The sequence below is a fragment of the Parasteatoda tepidariorum genome, chromosome 8 (genome assembly GCF_043381705.1).
Source record: "Parasteatoda tepidariorum isolate YZ-2023 chromosome 8, CAS_Ptep_4.0, whole genome shotgun sequence".
Taxonomy (NCBI): domain Eukaryota; kingdom Metazoa; phylum Arthropoda; class Arachnida; order Araneae; family Theridiidae; genus Parasteatoda; species Parasteatoda tepidariorum.
The window spans coordinates 15,450,057-15,469,950 of NC_092211.1; the positions used below are offsets into that span (position 1 = coordinate 15,450,057).

General features: G+C 28.9%; 1 protein-coding gene and 1 long non-coding RNA gene across 5 annotated transcripts in view; one reads left to right on the forward strand and one right to left on the reverse strand.

Moving 5' to 3' along the window:
• The window catches only part of LOC107450666 (homeobox protein abdominal-A homolog), a 100,625-nt gene that overhangs the window by 65,138 nt on the left and 15,593 nt on the right, over window positions 1-19,894 (reverse strand). The window contains exon 1 of one of the 4 annotated variants that reach the window (XR_011637387.1): window positions 18,143-18,382. The exons of the other annotated variants lie outside the window; for them this stretch is intronic. The gene's annotated coding sequence lies outside the window, so the exon portion shown is untranslated. Of the gene's footprint in view, window positions 1-18,142; window positions 18,383-19,894 lie in introns of those variants that run through there. 4 annotated transcript variants of the gene reach the window in all.
• The window catches only part of LOC122269183 (uncharacterized), an 83,299-nt gene continuing 79,925 nt past the window's right edge, over window positions 16,521-19,894 (forward strand). The window contains exon 1 of the long non-coding RNA XR_011637389.1: window positions 16,521-16,737. This is a non-coding gene — a long non-coding RNA (uncharacterized lncRNA). The remainder of the gene's footprint in view (window positions 16,738-19,894) is intronic.

Consider the following 19,894-nt stretch of genomic DNA (forward strand, 5'->3'; position numbering starts at 1 on the left):
TCTTATGTTTACAAACCATTACTTAACTCTTTAAGAACCACCAATAGTTTCCTATATCATTTATATTATGTAACATGTGCATTATTTCATTTGTCACCTTTCAAAGCATAAATTGAAATTTTTAACCCCTTAAAGTTAAGAGTTTAACCCTTTAGGTCTCTGCTCATTATTATTCTTACTCCTAAAATATCACTTCCATTTCGATCAATAAAAAAATATATCCCAACTATGATAATATGTATAATTATCATAGAAAATAACTATGAAATATGTATAATTATCATAGAAAATAGTAATAAAACTATGTTATAGTTGAATTTATAAACTGTTACAATTGACCCCGTAAGTGGGGACAATTGTAACAAGTGCACGACTGTCAAAAATTGTTAATAACTAATATAATAACATTTAAAATAAGGTATTTATTTTTTTTCTAGTAGAGGATAGTCTACTTTACTCGTCTGTCAATTAATACTTATGATATATTGGATTTTTTGTTAGTTAAAAATAGTTAAGTAAAAAATTTTACAATTGACTCCACTCTCCCCTACTGATTTTTTTTTAAATATAGGAGATGGCTTAGATTAAACAATGTTATTATGTAAGTACGTGTCGGAAAAATGCATGAGAATTTACTAGAAATCATTTATCAGGAGTTACCTGTATATTTACAGAGAATCGAAAACAAAGAGTTTCTCGAAAAAAGCAGAAAAATATGCAGTTATTTTACAGAGACAGAAAGTAAATAAAATTTCCGAAATTACTATTCTGCTCTTAAACATGGAGCCTTTTCTGAATATGAAACTTTATATTACATTAGAGGGGAATCTGAACTTCTGAAAAAGACTGGAGAAAGTGAAAATCGTTTAAGACAGCCTGCTTTTAGCACGGCGTAACGAGCCCCAGTTGAAGCTGTGGCAGGGGAAGACTCTATCCACCATGTTCATGGGCAGCTACTTAAGAAATAAATAAGCTGAAGAAATAAATAAAGATGCATCAAAGTATCTGAATATATTCCTTTTAGAAAAGTGTCAAGAGAAAAACTGGTATTTTCATAATGAGAATTTCTTTTATAGGCATTTGAATAAGAGCCTTTAATCTGAAAGAAATACCATTGTCATTAGTCTGGAGCAGTGGTGATGACTATGGTTACGAGGTTTAACCATTTCAAGTAGGGGGGTGCGGTTAATATTGAAGACATGTTTTTAGCTCGGGTTGGCGAGAGAGAAAAAGGAATCAAGAAAGAGAGAAGGCCCCTCTTTGAAAGGCATTATTCTTTGTTTTGATAGCAGCAGACGGCCTTCGACTTGTTGTGAGGGGAGTTCTTTCTGTAGACAAGCATACGTAATTTTACAGAGATTCCCGCAGAAAATCTGTTCCCTGACTTTTTTTTTTTTTTTTTGACAGAAGTTTTTTAATGTATTTTTTTAGACTAAGTATTCTCTCGTGCAAGCTTAGGATTAAATATACGGCTATATGGGTGTCTGTGGATCACCAATAATTGCTTTTTTTTGCCATTCGATCCAGAGTCATCAATCTAGGAATTCATAGCCAGTCATACTTACCGCGACATCACAACCATCAAGTCATCGCGCTGGAGGTAATGAAGGCGAACAAACTCATGGATCTAACCTGATTCAGTTTAAAAGGTTAAGACAGGAGGAAAAACCACCAAGTAACCTTTATGTATATATTCTGGATTTCTAATTCCTCACTAACGTCGAGCATTCAATATTTGAAACTTCGTAATATAATGAAAATTAAACTTCATTGTGATTATATCAACAGTTGAAATTCTTTTAATGAGTGGATTCAATGCTTTGGATAGTTCACCTATAAGATCCAGAAAGAGAAATTCATTTGGGAAAAGAGAAATTCGTCTGTTGACATCAAAAGATAAGAAAACCTATTAATAGAGCAGTGGGAAATGCATAGAATGAGAAGGCTTGAATAATTTTGATCTTTAAAAAAAAACATCTGTACAATGTCCCCCTCAAAACTAGCGTAGCACAGAAGATCAGATGGACTAAACTGATTTAATTGAGCTCTGAAATTAATTTAAACTAGTTAAATCAAGACATCAGTAATAGATGACTTGCTTCATAAGTTTTAAGAACTAAGCGTATACATAGCGTATTTAAGACGTACCAGTTTGGCGATATAATCGCAATTAATGGAAAATATAGTGCTGATATTATGCTTCACTTTGAATTCGAATTCTGAGAGGACAGAACTAATGATTTAAGTCAAATAAATGATATTGATATTGCTAAGCTAATAACTAAAAATATTGCGTAGATAACTAACAATGTTAAGCAAATAATTGTTAAGGATTCGCTAATAACTGACAAAGCAAACTAATAAATGAAAATAACATTCTAATAAATAATAATGATAGAATAATAATTGGTAATGTTAATCTAATAGCTGACAATGAAAAGCTAATAATTGACAACTGCAGACTGATAATTGCAAAAAGTAATCAAATCACATATACTCTAAAGACAGTATCCTGATTTCAGAGGCAAAAATGTTTCATCTAAATTTAAAAGGGGGACACTGCGTCTGTAAAATTTAAAGACGCATCCTGCCTCTTATTTTCTCACGTGAACCGCTTATTAAAACTTATATTTCAGAGGTACATGGCACATGTTACTCTAATTTTTCTTACCTTTGTACCTTTTAATGATACATATATTTAAGAGATACTGTGTCTTACACATTTACATATACTTCGTACCTTTTTCATGTTCAACTGCACTGGCTAGCAATGGACAAAGCTTAGTTTAACAACTATAAATAAATGTTAACTCTCAAGTTATAAGATGGCATATAATTCTCGAGAGTTGTTTCATATGCTAAACGATCTTAATAATGATGATGAAATACGACGTAAATTTAATGTCAGCTTTAAAGGGCATTATTTACCTAAACCACGTAGTATGATTTCAAAACTCCAACTTCAATTTCAATGTTTTGAACATAAGATTTGCAATCACGAGATATAATAAATAAATTTTCTTTCTAAATCATGGATCCATATTCTAACGATAAGTAGTGGAGTGAAAACGGCTGTTGGTAGCGAATTCCCGTAATGCAGTGTGGGAAAGCGATGTGTATGTACTGAAACGCATGTGTACCTCGCATACCTCTGAAAAGGAGCATCACTGTTTTAAAGGCACAAAAAACCGGTAATTATTTTTGTGCCTTTCAATCGATAAAAACCTTTTTGTACCTTTGATTTTCGTGGTACATTCTATATGCAAGAGGTACATAGCCCATATAACTCTTATATGAAAAAAATAAATGGTACTATGTGTCTGTGTTTTTTATTTAAATCGTACTATTTTTAGAGTGTACAGTAAAAAACTAATAAATGAATTCGTCAGTTCCGAGTTCATTTGAGTTCATCCCTTAGCCCAAGTCAGGTTGAAACTGTTTTAGCTCAGTGATCCAGTGGTATTTACGCTTGCCGATGGTTTGGTCACTTGCTATTTAATACACGCATTTTATCTGCATGTAAACACAAAACAATTACTTCTGTTATATCCTTAGTCGATATTAATCTCCAAGAAGCATTCTATTATTTTTCATTAAATTAGGTATTGATAAGCCTGTATTTAAATCTGATTGAACATCTCTTGAATACTAATATTTTCAAACCAGCTGAGCAAGTATGCAAAAATTTTTTATCATTTCAAATGTCTGCATGAAACGTTTTAGCAAAAATTTTTAAATATCATACTTTCTAGATACTTAATAATACGTTTCTATATTAAATTTGTGTCCCACCGTGTGCAATGCTCGTTAATTTAATCGAGAATTAGAACATTATGACAGTAAGTTATATAAGGACATACTTGAAAATATGATACTCGTTATTGAAATAACTTTATAAAAAAGTACTTTGAGGACGTTATTTACCTTTTATGGTCTGAAATTTTTCCCAATCCTTTTCAAGTACAAACGATTTCTAAGGAAAGAAATAGTCAGCAGTGTTCTTAGAACACACTTATAACCTGAACCCAAATCTTAAACACTATCTGCCTATTATCTTTATTACCTGGAGGTGGGCAGTTTTCAATAATTCCATCTTTAATTTCTTGAGAAACACAAAGAGTTTGAGTTAGATCTCCGTTAAGGCTTAAACTCGAATGTATCAATAAAAAGATTCATGAAGTTGCTTTATTTTTTTGGTCCCCCCCCCAAAAAAAATGCCTAAAAAACTAACAACCTATAACCTTTTTTCGGCCCACAAGAATCACTGCTCACCTAAGAAATAATGTGCGTCATCAAGTAAAAAGAAGCAGGAGATGCAGAACGAATAAATGAAGAGGGAGTAGAGCAAGATTCCTTTTGAGATCATGCTAATGTAAAAGAATTTGGTAATACTTTGTTCAAGGATACAAGGGCCTAATATTCAAGGGTTCTAAAATTCAAGGACCTGTTGAAGTTAGCCTGTTTGACCTAGAAACTGTCTGATTTAATCAAAATATTAACTATTCGTGTGCAATATATTGTCCCTAAAAAATTATAGATGTACTAAGCTTTTTTTATAAAAGATTTTTTTTTCTAGAAAAAGACATATTATCTGTTCTTACCCTATTGGAGGAGTAAGACCGGGTTCGCATGTTAACCCTATGGGAAATTTAAGAATACTAGAATTTCCGTGAAAATGTAGCAGGCATTTCTACTTTATACGACAGTTTTAGAAAATTTTGCGTGTAATTTACATGTGATGTAGTAAAGGCGGTACTTAAGGAAGGGGATGGGGGACCAGAACGTGCGCAAGGTAGGGGATAGGGCACGGACTGCTGAAGGTCTACGAAAAATATCATGTTAATTAGTTTTTTCAAAGAATATTGCAGGTAATTAAGCGTTCTACAAATTGAAAATAAAGCTTTTTGTGCTTTGAGGAAGGGTCCCGCGATAAAATTTGTCTCGGATGTAAAACCTCCACTGCAATGCAGCTTTTGTGGGCCCAGCATAGACACACATCAAGGGGGTAGCGACAAAACCGGGTAGTAACCGGTCTAATGCCGAAAGAAGTTATCCAAAGATTACAGAACAGTTCTTTTATTGGACTAAATCCTCATTGTTTGTTAAGGTATCAATTTTTAATAAAAGTATAATAATCGGACTAAAAACTGTAATGACTAATAAAAATAATCATTTAGCAAAAGAAGAACATTAGAGAGTTGACATACACTGAATTTTCATTCTAAAATTATGATAAAATTACCGGCAGCAGTCTGTCCATCCAATTAACGGTAACGTTTATTGTAAAGCACTTACGGTTAATTGGAGGGACAGACTGTTGACCGACATTTTTACCCTTAACAGTTTTAAAGCCGTTTACAACAAATATCGTTAAAAAATGATGAATACAAAACTATACGATTTTTAAAACCATTTACAACTAGCATGGTTCCAAAACTGCATAAAAGAACTTTAACACGACATTAGAGACAGTTTATGGTATGTGTGAATGAGATTCTGGTTTTTTAACAATCCGGAGTCACAAATTGGGGAGGGCAGGACACTGAAAACTCTTCATCTGTTGATGGGAATGGAGGAAATATTGTTCAATGATGGGGCTCGAGCCCCCCCCCCCCCCGATATGTCGATCATGAGATTGAAAGATTATCCCTCTCGGTTATGATATCTTCAAGGAACTAAGTAGCTTCATTAGATAGGCCTAATTGGTGCTATAAAATTCAGGTTGTTTAACCGTATTAGGTGAAAGCAGTTAATAAACGGTTTTTCTCACAATTTACAATTTGAAAACCATCTTTTTATGGTTATTTGACTGTTTTGTTTGAATATGGTAAAATAACAATTAAATAGAAAGTTATTTAACATATTTTTCTGAGAAATTTCTAACAGTGTAATAAAATAAGCTTATTTATAAAATAAAAAAAAAATGAAAAAATAATTTAAAAAAAAAAAGAAAACACGCTATTATTATACATCCTTTTTCTTGACTTGTAAAGTGTAATTCAGAGTTTGTCAGCTAGAAAACAGAAATAATTTTGACACAATTGAAGTATGCGGTCTCAGTCCATTTTTTCCCATGTATCTTACGATAATTAAAAAAAGCGGCAATATGCAAATAATACATTCATTTTCCTATGCACTAAGTTAACAGGTTAAGTGCTCAGTATCTTTAAATTGCACAATACATTTAAGATTATTGCAATAAGCCTATATTCTTTTGGGCTAATTAGAAAGTGTGTTAATTATTCGATCAGACTGAACTTGCGTGGTTCTATTTTAATCAATTAGGCATGCTTAAATTATAGGTTTATACTTTAATAAGATATGCTTACTATATCCCTCTCTACTCTAGACATATTGCTAACTGCTTGAAATGAATCAAGCTAATTGAGTAAGGAATCAAACTTACTACACGATAAAAAAAAAAAATTAGCTCATTGCTGTATAAGCCAAAAAGTTGTTAGCTTTATTATTTTATTTTATAACCGTCGTTGAGAGAGAAAGAACATCTGACCCAATTGAGGATTTACGACTATTAATGTTCAACTCCAAAGCCTTGTAATTTTGAACGCAATCCTGAACACAAGGGAACTCCTGCATCAAGTATTGGAAGTTTGCCTTCGTGGAGGACTCTTTTTATGAAACTAACCCACATTTGCATGACATGGAGAGGAAAACCTCCCACGTTTAGCCTGACGGCCAGGGAACTCTAACCCATGATACGTTTACCACTGAGGATATTTTACGTCAGCACTGTGGTGCTGACGTGCAAGCCATATGTGGAATTCGTATCGACCAGCCATCGCTGGGATTCGAACACGGTTCCCATCATTGGAGGGCGAATGCTCTATCCCCTGAGCCATCACGGCTCTGTTCGGTTTATTATTTTATTTTATAACCGTCGTTGAACAGCCAACCCAATTTTTTGGTTTACAACTAATAATGTTCAACTACGCAGTCTTGTAATTTTGAACCCAATCCAGAAGACGAAGGAACTCCTGCATCAAATATTGGGAGAAATTTGGTGCTAACCGGCATTTGCGTTGCACGGAGAGGAGGAAAACGAGAACCTCCCAACGGTTAGCCTGAAGGCAAAGGGACTCTAACACATGATCTGTCTACCACTGAGGATATTTCACGTCAGTCCACGATATCTTGATATCTCTTGCTGCGTTGTAAAATGGCGGGGACTGTTTGCAAGGAGCCGGACTATGCAATATCCAGAGACGTATACATGGTGAAATGGCTTGAACAACCATAGGATTTATCCGAATAAATGTAAATCTTCAAAATTAAATTTTAAATATTATATAAAAGCAGGGCTCTATGAAAATAATGATTTAAAAATTTAATTAAATTATATATATGTACAAAGAAATAAATAGAGCAAACATGAATTTCACTGGCTTTAGATCAACGCATACAAATTCTTAAAAATAGATTATTATTTCTTAAATACAAAATGTTAAGTAAGTATATTTCGGGTACGGTTAAAGTATGTTTCTTTATACTTACAAGATGGAAAAAGGTTAGAAATCACCAAATGCTTACGTAATATTTGAACAGCTGTCATTTATCAAATTCTTGGAATCTCAAATTTAATTTTTTCTTCCTAATTCAGTTATTTTTGAAATTAAATATTTCAAAAATAAGATATGTTATATAAAATATTTCAAGAGTAAAATATTTTTTACTGATTAAGGAAATTTGCTCTTTTACCTAAGTTATTGCTGAGATATTCCTCCGTGTGAATATGAATAATAAACGAATAGAAAACCTTTTAAGGAGTACCTTTTAAGTACCTAAGGAGTTATCTAAGTCAAGGAGTACCTTTTTTTTAGTACCTTTTAAAGAGTTCATAATCAGCGCGATAATAGAAAATTGTCCCGTTTTAGGTGGCCATTGCATTGTTATTAATAATCGAGGGCTGTTATTATAAAGTAAAGTATTCCCGCAACAGCCCGTTGTGGATCAGGGGAGGCTAATGGAGGTTAAGGTTCTACAATTTCATGACCAGCGCTTTATTGGGACAATGGTGTCAGCATGGTACACAGGCCACCTTTACTTCCCAATCAAGACGGCACCCATCGATCTGAAGAGGGGTAGACTTTGAACCGCCATTGGGAATCGAACCCCAGTTCATCAAAATGGCAGTTCAGAGCCTTAACCACTGAGCCATCGTGGCTCTGTTTTTAGAATAACAACGTCCAAATAGGATATATAAGGAAAAAATATAACTTTAAGAATACTAAACTATTGTATATCGGGTGATACTACTTAACTATTTATCATTGTAGGGAATATTGGGCAATGATACTTAACTTTTGAACATCAATGGGAATAGCGGGTGAAATTAAAAGTGGAATGCACACTTAACCTTAAAAAAAAGAAGAAAAAACATCAGTGCACGGTATGATATTTTCCTTATGTTATTATCTATCCTTAATCTATTGTTTGAAAAAAAAAAGAACAATATTGTTTTATTAAAATAAACAACAAACAAACTGAATAACAAAAAAATATATTTTAATGTAAAACATTATGATGCATCATAATTGGAGGGCAACATATATTTTAAAATATTTTTTTTTTTGAAGCCAAATATCATGAAATATCACCAAATATCGAACTACGGCAGCAAACGGGAATGATTCCACCGTCAGAAGTAAGCAGTTTTCGTCTACCACTATACAACTTGGAAAGCATGAATCAGGACAACACCGGAAATTTGTGCTTAAAATGATTAAAGACTTCAGTTTTCAACAAAATCATGATCTAAATTCAAATTCTTATTTTAAAAAAATTTCCTTTTGCTTCCCTTGTAATATTGTTTTAAATGAAAAGAACTGGTTTTGTACTCTCACTTCATCCTAAAGTGATCCATTAAATTTTGCCACCCAAAAATCATAGAGTTCTATAAAAAAAATATGCTATTGCATATTTTTTGTGAAAATTAGATACAATCAATTACTAATCACCATGTATGACGACATAAAAAATAATAATAGTAACTTCTTGTTCTTTATGGCATTTAGAATATTAATTTCTAGCTTGTGTTGACTAAGGCAAAGAAAATATTAATAAAGGGGTAGACAGAATGTCGAAAAGGTTCTAATTAACTGAAGTTCATCGACCTTCGTTAATGGAACGAGTTGATGTTGAAAGACAGCTCTTTTGGAGTTGCCGACGCTTGTGCTAAGCTGACATGCGATCTTTCTATGAAAACAATTCAACGATAAAAATAACCAATATCATGATCATTTTTAGGATGTTTAAATAATTTTTGTTGAGTGAATGTGGTTATACACTGTATCGTTCGTTTAGATACAAAATAACAACGGGAGGAATGATTATTATTTTAATTGAGAATAATGTAAGTCCACTAATAATGCCCAAATAAGATGCAAATTAATATCGTTTTGATATAAATTCAACGACATTACAATGAAAAGTTAAGAGTCAAGAATTTTCATTACATATTTAAGTTATCATAACCATCTTTCTTTTCACAGTAGCAATAATAATGAACATAAACACAAGAAATCAAGCATGGGGGGGGGCTTAAATCCCTCCATTTCCATCTAGAGGGGGCTCAAATCCCTCATTCATTGCGCCTAAGCTTGTATATTTAAAATATGTTACAAGCCTTAACACGAATCAGCATTTTTCTTCGAACTGAATAATACAGTTACCAAGTGAAAAATAAAAAATATAAATAATGATAAAAAAAGAAGAAAAAAAACAAAATATCTGAATAACTTTTAATCTAATTATTGGAATTTTATATACTTATAGGCAGTCTAAAAGTTTCAAGAGATAGATATTAATGCTTATAATTAAAATAGTCGATATTTGAAGCTACTAAATGAGATACAAAACATATTTTCTTCAAGAAAAGAAACTTTATTTTTTACATATTTTTATTAGTTTCTTTGAAATAAAACTTTTTTTTTAAAAAATTATTATATATTTTAATTTTCATATTTTGAGAACTATTTCACATCAATTTTATTTAATTTTTAAAATTTGTCCAATGAGAATGCATGGAATTAAATAAATTAAAAATAAATAATTTATGAAGGATTCTGTATTAATCATTAATAATTAATTAACTTTTTTAAATCTCCAATTTCTACCTGAATTAAGTCACCATTGTTTTGAGGGTCTAACTTTATACGTTACATTTTATTTTGCTGTGCAAAAATTATTTGACTTGGCAACTTAAAACTATGGTGATTCACATAAAAATGCTCTGAGATTACAATGAATTAAAAAAAAGTTAATGTTTTGTAATTAATTCGAGAACTATCAACTGTTAAATTTATAGTAAAAAAAAATTTTTTTTTTAAAAACTCAGGGGTCACTTTGCATCCCAGGGATACAAAACTATTCAGTTGGGTCGAAGTTTAAAGAACTGAAAAGGCCATTTTTATTTGTAAACGCTTAAAAACGTTAAAAAAAAAAAAAAAAATCACGTAACATAATTTTGTTTTGTTCAAATTTTATTGCATTTCGTTATTGGTTGTTTCTTTAAAAAAAATTTCCTCGCTTTTTGCTTTGAACACTGACCATTTCTTCATTGAAAAGGGAAATAGAAATTTCGTTAAGGTTTATCACAGCTGTTAGTTTTGAATTAATTTAACCGAATAAAAGCACTGAACAAACCCGCTTTGCCAAACTATAATAGAGATTTTTATAATTAAATTATCTCAAAAAATGAGTTTTTTTTTTCTTAGAAAAATAGTAAAAACTGAATTTTAAGCAAAAGATAAATATTTTTTCCTTTAATATTAAGGTTTTTACAGATCAATTCATACATGTATTGACTAATTTCAAAAAATTCTTGTAGTTGCTAAATCATCAGGCAAAATAAGTACTATTTATAAATTTTCGTCATAAATTATAAGTCCATTTTTTTTCGAAAATTGCAAACAATTTCATTCAAGTACAAAACTTGTACATTTTTTTTAAATTGACAACATAAATTGTTTTTAACATAAGCTGTCACAAATAATGAAAAATTATAGTATTCCGACAGTTCAAAGATGAGTATGTCTTAATATTTGTCTTAGAGTTAGATGCAAGGTAACATAAAAAATTTCATAAATGTGAGCGATTTTATCTAAATTGTAGGCTTGTTAATTTCACTTGATGAGTACTATCCAAAGACAACTTTGCTTCCTTATTTACATTATAATTTTCGAAGATGGATTTAAAATTATGAAAAATTGGGAGGCAAGCGTCAATAAGTCATTGGAAACCAAAACAAATTTGTTTTTTAATAAAATTTCAGTTTTACAGCCGGAAACAAAGATAACCTCGAAGTGTTTATGGATTCCAATGCAGAACTTTTTTTAAGCAACTGTATTTTTCTCTTTGTAAAATTTTAGAATTATTATTAGTAACATGGTTTTCAAATATTACTCGTGCATGTTTATGGAGAGTTTAAATTACTCTCCTGATTGTCAGCTAACTTATCGAAAAGCTCAAAACTCTTGATGAAGAATACTTTTCCAAAATAAATACTTTTGTTCCTGACAGAGAAACTTTTGACAGAAATGAAATTTAATGTCTTTTAGAAGAATTGCTTAATTCATACCTCGTTTCCGGCATAAGCTGTGAAAAACAAAACTTTCTTTTACATACTTAAATAATGTTGCTAAACATATTTGAAACATTTTTCTACCAAATATTTTTTTTTCATTGCGTAAAAAAGAAAAAAACAATTTGCAGTCACTAATCTGCGTCGGGTCATGGATGATGACCATCTCATCCTTTTCCGAGCTCGTGCGGGCCACTCCTGGCCAGCCAGGGCCCAATAGCATAGGCTATCGCTACCGCTGCTTCTCTTTTTCTTTGTGTGTTCTTTCTTCTCAAAATGCTAACAAAATATTTACCAAGTTACAAAAAAAAAAAAAAAAAAAAAAAAAAAAAAAAAAAAAAAAAAAACGTAATAAAAGAGGATGAAAAAGAAGAAAATATCTTGTTACCTATAACAATTATTTCTCGTAAAAAAGTCCATTTTTAGCCAATGAGATAGATAGATATAGATATATAATACAGTGCTATCAAAATATGTATTAATGTGTTTTAAAATCAATGCAGTAAACAGTTTGGTGTTATGGCAATAATTTAGATAATCTATTACTTGATATTGGTTTGAAAATATACAGAACAGGCAAAGAAAATAAAAAATACGTGGTTAATGCAAATATAAGTATAATAAGGAGTTTTTTTCCGATCTGTACAAGTCTTGTACATATATACAAATATACTGCATAAGCAAATTTTCTAGTCTTCCCTCGTTTCTTTAAAAAGTTTGATATCTATATTATGTAGCTTAATATCGTGATTTAAGTTTAGTAATTTATACAGTTAAAGTATATATAAACAGTGTTATTTATAAAACAGTATTTTAAAATTGTGTAACATTTAATTACGCGTTTGAGTTTGGTTTGAACTAAAAAGAGATCAAACAAATTTTAACTTCAAAAAAAAAATGATAGAAAGAATATTACATTACATTACAAAATCGCTATTTAAAATTCTATTAAAATAAATAAATAAAAAGTATTTTTCAGAAGAAAATAATCGAAGAAAGCTCATGGTAATAATATTTTTATTTCATAATCTCGTCAAAATTAGTAATGATTATATTTATGAACTTAATACTTTTAATTTGAATGATGGAAATTTTTATTTTAGTAATTCATTTAAACAAAAAAAAAATTCTTATTGCGTTAGTTCCAATTCACATTGTTTTTATGATGCATTTCTTTTAAATATTAAAAAGAATATTTTGAAAGAAAACTACCGAAAAGAAAGAGAACTAATAAAAATTACTCATTTGGAAATCAATTAAAACTGCAATACATGTGCTGCCATCTATAGGAACGTTAGCTCTTTATTGTTTTGAAAATTATTATTGATTTGCTTTTCCCTTTTATATACTTATAGGCAGTNCAATGATACTTGTGTTGGCTCGACTATGTGACTTTTATTTTTTTTAAACTTATATCTTCATTCTGTTGGTGTAATTAAGAGCATTGAGTTTTTGTATTGATTTTGAAATATTTGAATTTTAGTATTGATTTTGAAATATTTGAATTTTAATATTGATTTTGAAGTATTTGAATTTTAGTATTGATTTTAAAATATTTATTACTAGTATGTATTTTTTTAAACTATACCAAATTGTGCTTAATTTTTATTCTTATGAAATACATTACATAATGTACCATACAAAAATCAAACACTAAGCATCAGAAATATTTTTTGTAGCATTTAACGTAATGTCAAAGGTAAAGAATGGAGAAGTTATTCGAAAACATAAGTTTAATTCGGAATTTTTATTTTAAATATTTTAACTATAAAGAAAGAATATATTTTCAATGAAGAAATTCCGTATATTTAAATGTAAATTAAATATACGAAATAGTAAATTACGAAATACTAAGTTAATATATTTAAATGAGAAATGTTTGTTTCTGTCGGACAATATGGAACTCAATTGATTTTTGGCATTGAATTTGCACTTAAATTGTTGAAACTTCTTAAGATGCTTTTTTCAAACGTTACTTGGAGAATTTCTGCAGGTATATGGCATTCACTTTACGTATATAACTATTATAGTTATAAGTAGTCATTCATTTATAGAAAAAATATGCTGTAATAACTTGGAAAGTCGCTCTATAAAGAAGTTTTGACTCTCTATGGGAAATGATCACTAGGGGGAGTCACATTTAAAATCATGAGATTGGCCTTATAATTGTTATCTGGAGTTGTTTGTGTTAAATTAAAGTATATTATTTTGCAACCATTTTTGAACACCCGACACAATTTAGTTGAACACGACAGCTTATGTTCAGGACGACGGAGTTGAACACGACAGCTTATTTTCAACTCCGTAGCCTTGTAATTTTGAACCCAATTCAGAGGACAAAATGTGGGAGAAATTTGCGTGGGGGGACTTTTTGATTAAACTATCACGCATTTGCGTTGTATGGAGGGAAAAACCACAAAAACCTCCCATGATTAGCCTGACGGCAAGGGGACTGTTACCCATGATTCTACCACTGAGGATATTTTACGTCAGCACTGTGGTCGGTGCGAGCCGGAGGCGGTTGATCAAATACCGAAATATTGATCAAATAAATTCCTTATTTCCTTATAGAAAACGAGGTAACAGGGCAAGCTCTAAATTCAATTAAATGTAAAATTTCGCAAGAAATCTGAAAAACTTGAAAAGTTACAATAAACAAGTTATTTTGAATACTCCAGAAATATAATAAATGTTGAACTTCAGATATTAGGAACTCTTTATATTGTACAATTGTACAATGTTATTTCTATTGTACGAAAACGATGAACCATTTTAAGTTTGTAAAGTTCCGGGTTTTTGATTCCTGGGGAAAATCTATATATTGGAACCATATATTGGATTCTCATAGCCATATATTTGAACGAAACCGCAATGTTCGATAATTTTGCAATCAAAATAGATTAGAGAGGTCGGGGGGGGGGAGGCTGCCCCAGGTATCCAATCTTAAGGACACTGACATTACTATTTTTGTTATGAACTTCATAATTATAAAGGTATTGCTACATTTATTATGAAATTAATATTTAATCGCTAAATATTTTGTTCAATCAAAATACATTACGAAAAATAAATTTTAATTTTTAGAGAAATTTAAAAATGAAATTTATTAATTAATTTAAAATTATGACTAAAATGTTTTTTTTTTCATCTAGAAAAAATTTAATAACATTATTCAAAAAAAGAAGTTCATTTAATTTTTTACCTCAGAACAATTTCCCTCTGCATACATAAAAAGGACTGAAAATATTTCATCAAGTAACTTTTTCATTAGAACATAATTTTTTCCCCCCATTCGCAGCGATTAAACTCCTCTTTCAAACCAAAGATTTCCCCTCGGACTCCCTAACACCACTGCATGTCGCGGTTACAAATTTTGCTTAAAACAGATCCATAGCCTAAATTTCTATTCAGGGTGGCACCCTCTCTTTGCTTGTGGTGGTCACTCTACCGTAAATACGGTGACATCAGATATATTTTAACTGGTAACTTTTTGATTAAGATTTATTTCATGCATTTGATACATCATCGATATTTGTTTATTAAATATTAGTATAATAATATATAATTAAATTTGCATTTCATATTAACTAGTATAAATATTAACTTTATTAGATAAGAGTTAATTTTTTAAAATTCCTTATGAATCTTCTAAAATCTTCTATTGAGGCAAACGACACTGTTAGGTGGGACTCAGCCCTACCAGTCCCTTCCGCTGCGAGCCTTGTTTAAAAAGTAAAAAAGAAATTTTCAATTATTTCTTGGAATTGAACGAAATAATTCAAATCTAGGCTACATCAAAATTTTTTCTCCATTGTTTACCATTTAAGTAAAAATAATAAAAAGAATAAATAAATAAAATATAAATGACAAAAAGTAAATAAAACACAAATTAAAAAATGAAATATAAATCAGAAAATAAAATATAAATGAAAATAAATAAATTAATTAAAATGCATAAATTTATGAATAAAACAGATATCAGATTTTTGCAAACAAAGAAGTAAGGATTTGATATTAAAAAACTGACAAAAGGAACATAAAACAAGATGATAGAATTCTTCGATATTATTTTAGTTTGAAAGTTGTCAATTTTCAATTCTATTAAATTGTAAAATGTTATTGCTGAGCAGGTATTATTGTATTTCAAAGATGACGTTTTCAAAAATAGTTTTGCTACAGAGTTCTATTTTCATAATAAAAAGTTAACAAAAACATAATTTGTTTAATTAAAGAAAGAAGAAAGTGTCTTAAGAGAAGTATCTAAAGCACAAAGTAACATATCATAACAAAATACTAAATCAAAAAGGGGAGTATCAGAAATCTAAAATAATATGATCAAAATTATATATCTCTTATTATTAATAATTGAAGAAATATTTTTTCCCAAATATGATTTTTTTACTTATATTTTGAAGTTTAAAATAAGCAGCAGCTTAATCGGTATAACAATTTTTTTATTGATTTTATTAAAGATAAAATTACATTTGTATGAATATTAATTTATTTCAATACATTCAAATTAATTTATATTAATTATGTGGTTAATGACGCCATTTATAAATCACATATTTAAATTCAGAATGTCAAAATTCCGACATGAACGTCACACTATTAATAATTAAACTTCTTTAGTAATTCTAGGAAAACTTTTACATGGGTTATTTTCATTTGGACACTGTTGCTACAGTTGGATCATCTCTCATAAATTTACTACTAATTATAAATTTGTACATTTACTATAAATTAGTTTAATGCACTGAAATTAGTTGAAACATTAATAAAATTGCGAAGAAGAAAACAGCATTATAATATGATCAATTTAATACTTTATCTAAAAAATTTCTTACCTGTAGTTTCTCTAAGTAGTTTCTTACTTTAAATAAAGAAATTAAATTGGGTCACTTTTTGAAGGAGGAGTGGCTTGTTTACATCCACTGCTCATTTGTTTACACTAAGACACTGAATATTACTTATTCCTGCATCGTAATTAGGCGGAACACGTTTTGAAGGAGGAGCTACAGTTTCTAAACCAATCAGAACGAAGAACCCAAGGCGAAAGATTTCTGATAGAGTTTGACTGACAGGAGGGCGCCACTGTAGATTATTAGTGTGTTTGAATTCAAGACTGACGAGAAATAGTGAGCATTTTCAAAAATTGTTGAATCCAATTTCGTATTGCTATTATTTAATATTTTCGATAAAAATATTTTCATTTTGAAAATAAAGTTAAAATTCTTATTTTGCAAAAGATGCAAATACTTGAAAAGGATTTGATTATTCTAAATTAATTACAAAGTTCTTAATAAGTATTCAAAGTTCTTAATAAGAATATAAGAAATGAAAAAAATTTCTCTCAGAATATTTAAAATAATTTTTTAAAGTTTATTATTTTCCTGCGCAATTTTCATAAATTTAATTAATTAATCCACAATCATGGAGATGAGAACAACAACAACACTATATTTTTATGATATCTACCAAATTAAATAATCAAAAGATTTTCATTACTACTATTTAGGCGTTCTTAATGTACTTTATAACGTTTAATTTAATAAATATTTATCAAATTTGAAATACAGAACAAAATTTTTAAGTAATTATAAATATATTTATAAAAAGTCGAAGAATCTTTGAAAAGTATTCGAATATTTAGAATTCAAAGAATATTTGAAGAATAATGGAAAAATATTCAAATAGAAATTCAATGTAATGTTAATTAAAATTTTTGATATACTGTGTTTTGATATTTACAGTATTATTTGTAAAATTTCAATTACTAATTGCTTTTCATTAAGAATTGCTATACGATGTTTAAAACGATTATTTCATTTCCTTTAAAATTAAAGAGTTGCTTTGATTAAATTTCTTTTAAAAATATCCTTTCATCTCATTACGTTTCGTATGAAATTTTAATGTGAAAGCGTATACGTTGCCGATTTAAAAATGAATGAGCATTACAATTTATTTAAAAACAATAATGTTTCTCTTAAATCTTTCAGTTTTGTTAATTTAGTTACAAAATGCAGTAAATTTAACGCTAAGTTACAAGAGATTCGTTAAATTTTAACGCTAAGCATATATGAGAAAAATATTTTTTTAAGTCTCATAGTTTCTAAAATTAAGTTTCATAGTTTCAACATTAGTCACATTAAGTCTCATAGTTTCAAAATTAAAGTTTTAATTTTATTTTACTTAGTGCAGCATAGATTATAATAATAAAAAAAGCGCAATGTTATTAATTAATAATTATTTTAAAAAATTTCATAGAAATTAATCTAAATTGTAAAAATAATTTGGGATTTTAATATTTTATTGTAAGTTTCAAATTAAGTATAATATGATGCAACCTTACTAACATTCAATAAAAAATTTCAAAAAAAAATAAATAAATAAAAAAAAAAATGGCAAGTGCACTTCTAAAAGGTGTACTATGATGTAAATTTAACAAATTAAAAATAGTCAAATTATATTCCGAAATTGTGTAATTGTACCAAAACTATTTGCTCTTTAGTAAAAATTAAAGCTAATTATTATAATACTCACATTTCATGAAGAGTTGGTCGAAATTTTTGCGATTTTTTTTTCTTTAAAAAATTTTCAAAATGCCATCATAAGAGGTTTATTTTTATTACGTGGTTTTAATAATGACAACATATTTGAATTAAAATTAATTCATGTTTCAAAAGTATGTTTCCATACCCGACCACTAAATATGAAACAGATAAATTAATAGAAGTTTCGTAATACGAGTAGCCATTTCAGATTGGAGCGAATCATAAGTGAACGAAAGTCGATTAGAGAGCTATTAAATTTTATTGGTAACTTTATTTCTGTTTGTATTTTTCCAATGGAGCCTGACGTACATTTATGACCGTTTATCTATGCCTAAACGTTAATAAAACTAATGCGGTACGTCATCATGCCGTAAATAAAATTGATTAAGTAGAGCTCGTGATCGCGTCTTTTTACGACGGTGACAACTCTAATCCTGTCGTGTCATTATGCTTGTAAACGTAAATAATAACAATTTGTGCAGTACAATCTGAATTATCTTCATAACAAAAATATAGGATATACATTATTTTTTTTTAATTCACGAGAAAATCTCTATTTTAAAATACTTTTAAAACTTTTACGCCCTTTAGTTGTAGAATTAAATAAGAACAATTTTTGAGCAATTATGAATAAGAACGATTTTTGAACAATTATGAATTTTTTATCATCCCCGAAAAATAAGAAAATTTCGCAATTCTTTCTGATTGATGAGAAAAAATTCAATACTGTTGTGCCATTTGTGGAAAATGAAATGTATAAATTGATTAATTATTAAATATTGACAATGATAATGTAATAATGTTCATTACTAATAATGTATTCATGATAAGAAAATGCTCATTAATTTTGATAAATAGAAGGGGAAATATATATCTATATGTTTTAATATTTTTGTTGCGTCATTTGATTGTAAATATAATGTGAAACCAAAATAAATGAATTTATATTGAGGTAAAAAATAAATGTTTAGAATTCTCTTAATTAATGTTATTGTAAGTGAAATATTTTTAACTAACAAAAAAAAAATAACTGGGAATTAACTCAATCAACCATCTGAATTAACTAAATTAGCAATAACCTTCAATTTTGTAAGCACAAATTAAAGAAATTAAGAGAGAAGTACATGACAAAATAAGTGCACATTTTTACGACAAAACGTGTACATCTACAATAATCCAATTCTAAAATAATGTTCGAATTGATAAAGACAATTTAATATCTTTATAATATTTCAAAAACAAAATTTTATTTTCTATAATGGGGGAAATTTTTTCTGTGCACATGCATTAAAAAAAAAAATTCAGATTGCATCATAATGTAAATAAAAAGAACTCAAATTTTTAAATGAATAATATATTTATATAATCTTGTTCATTGTTAATTTGAAATTAGAATAACCCTCAACTTTTGATGTTTTTACTTGCATCATTTTGTAATAGAAACAAAGCATGTATTTTTTCTTTGTTTTGTTTAGGAAGGAAAAGAACATATTGTTAGAAAAAGTTAAATTAATGGAGTTTGAAATGATGTTTAATTTAATAACAATGATATCATCTCTTCGGTAATTTTACCTCCTCGTTAAAGTTTAAAGAGATACTATTGTTAATTAAATATTTCTAAAAGAGAAGCGGTATTTTTTTGTTTAATTTGCTGTCAAATATTTAGAAGACAATCGACTTGATTGTGCATGACAATTTACTATAAGTTGACGTGATGGATATGTGTAATCTCTTTAACAAT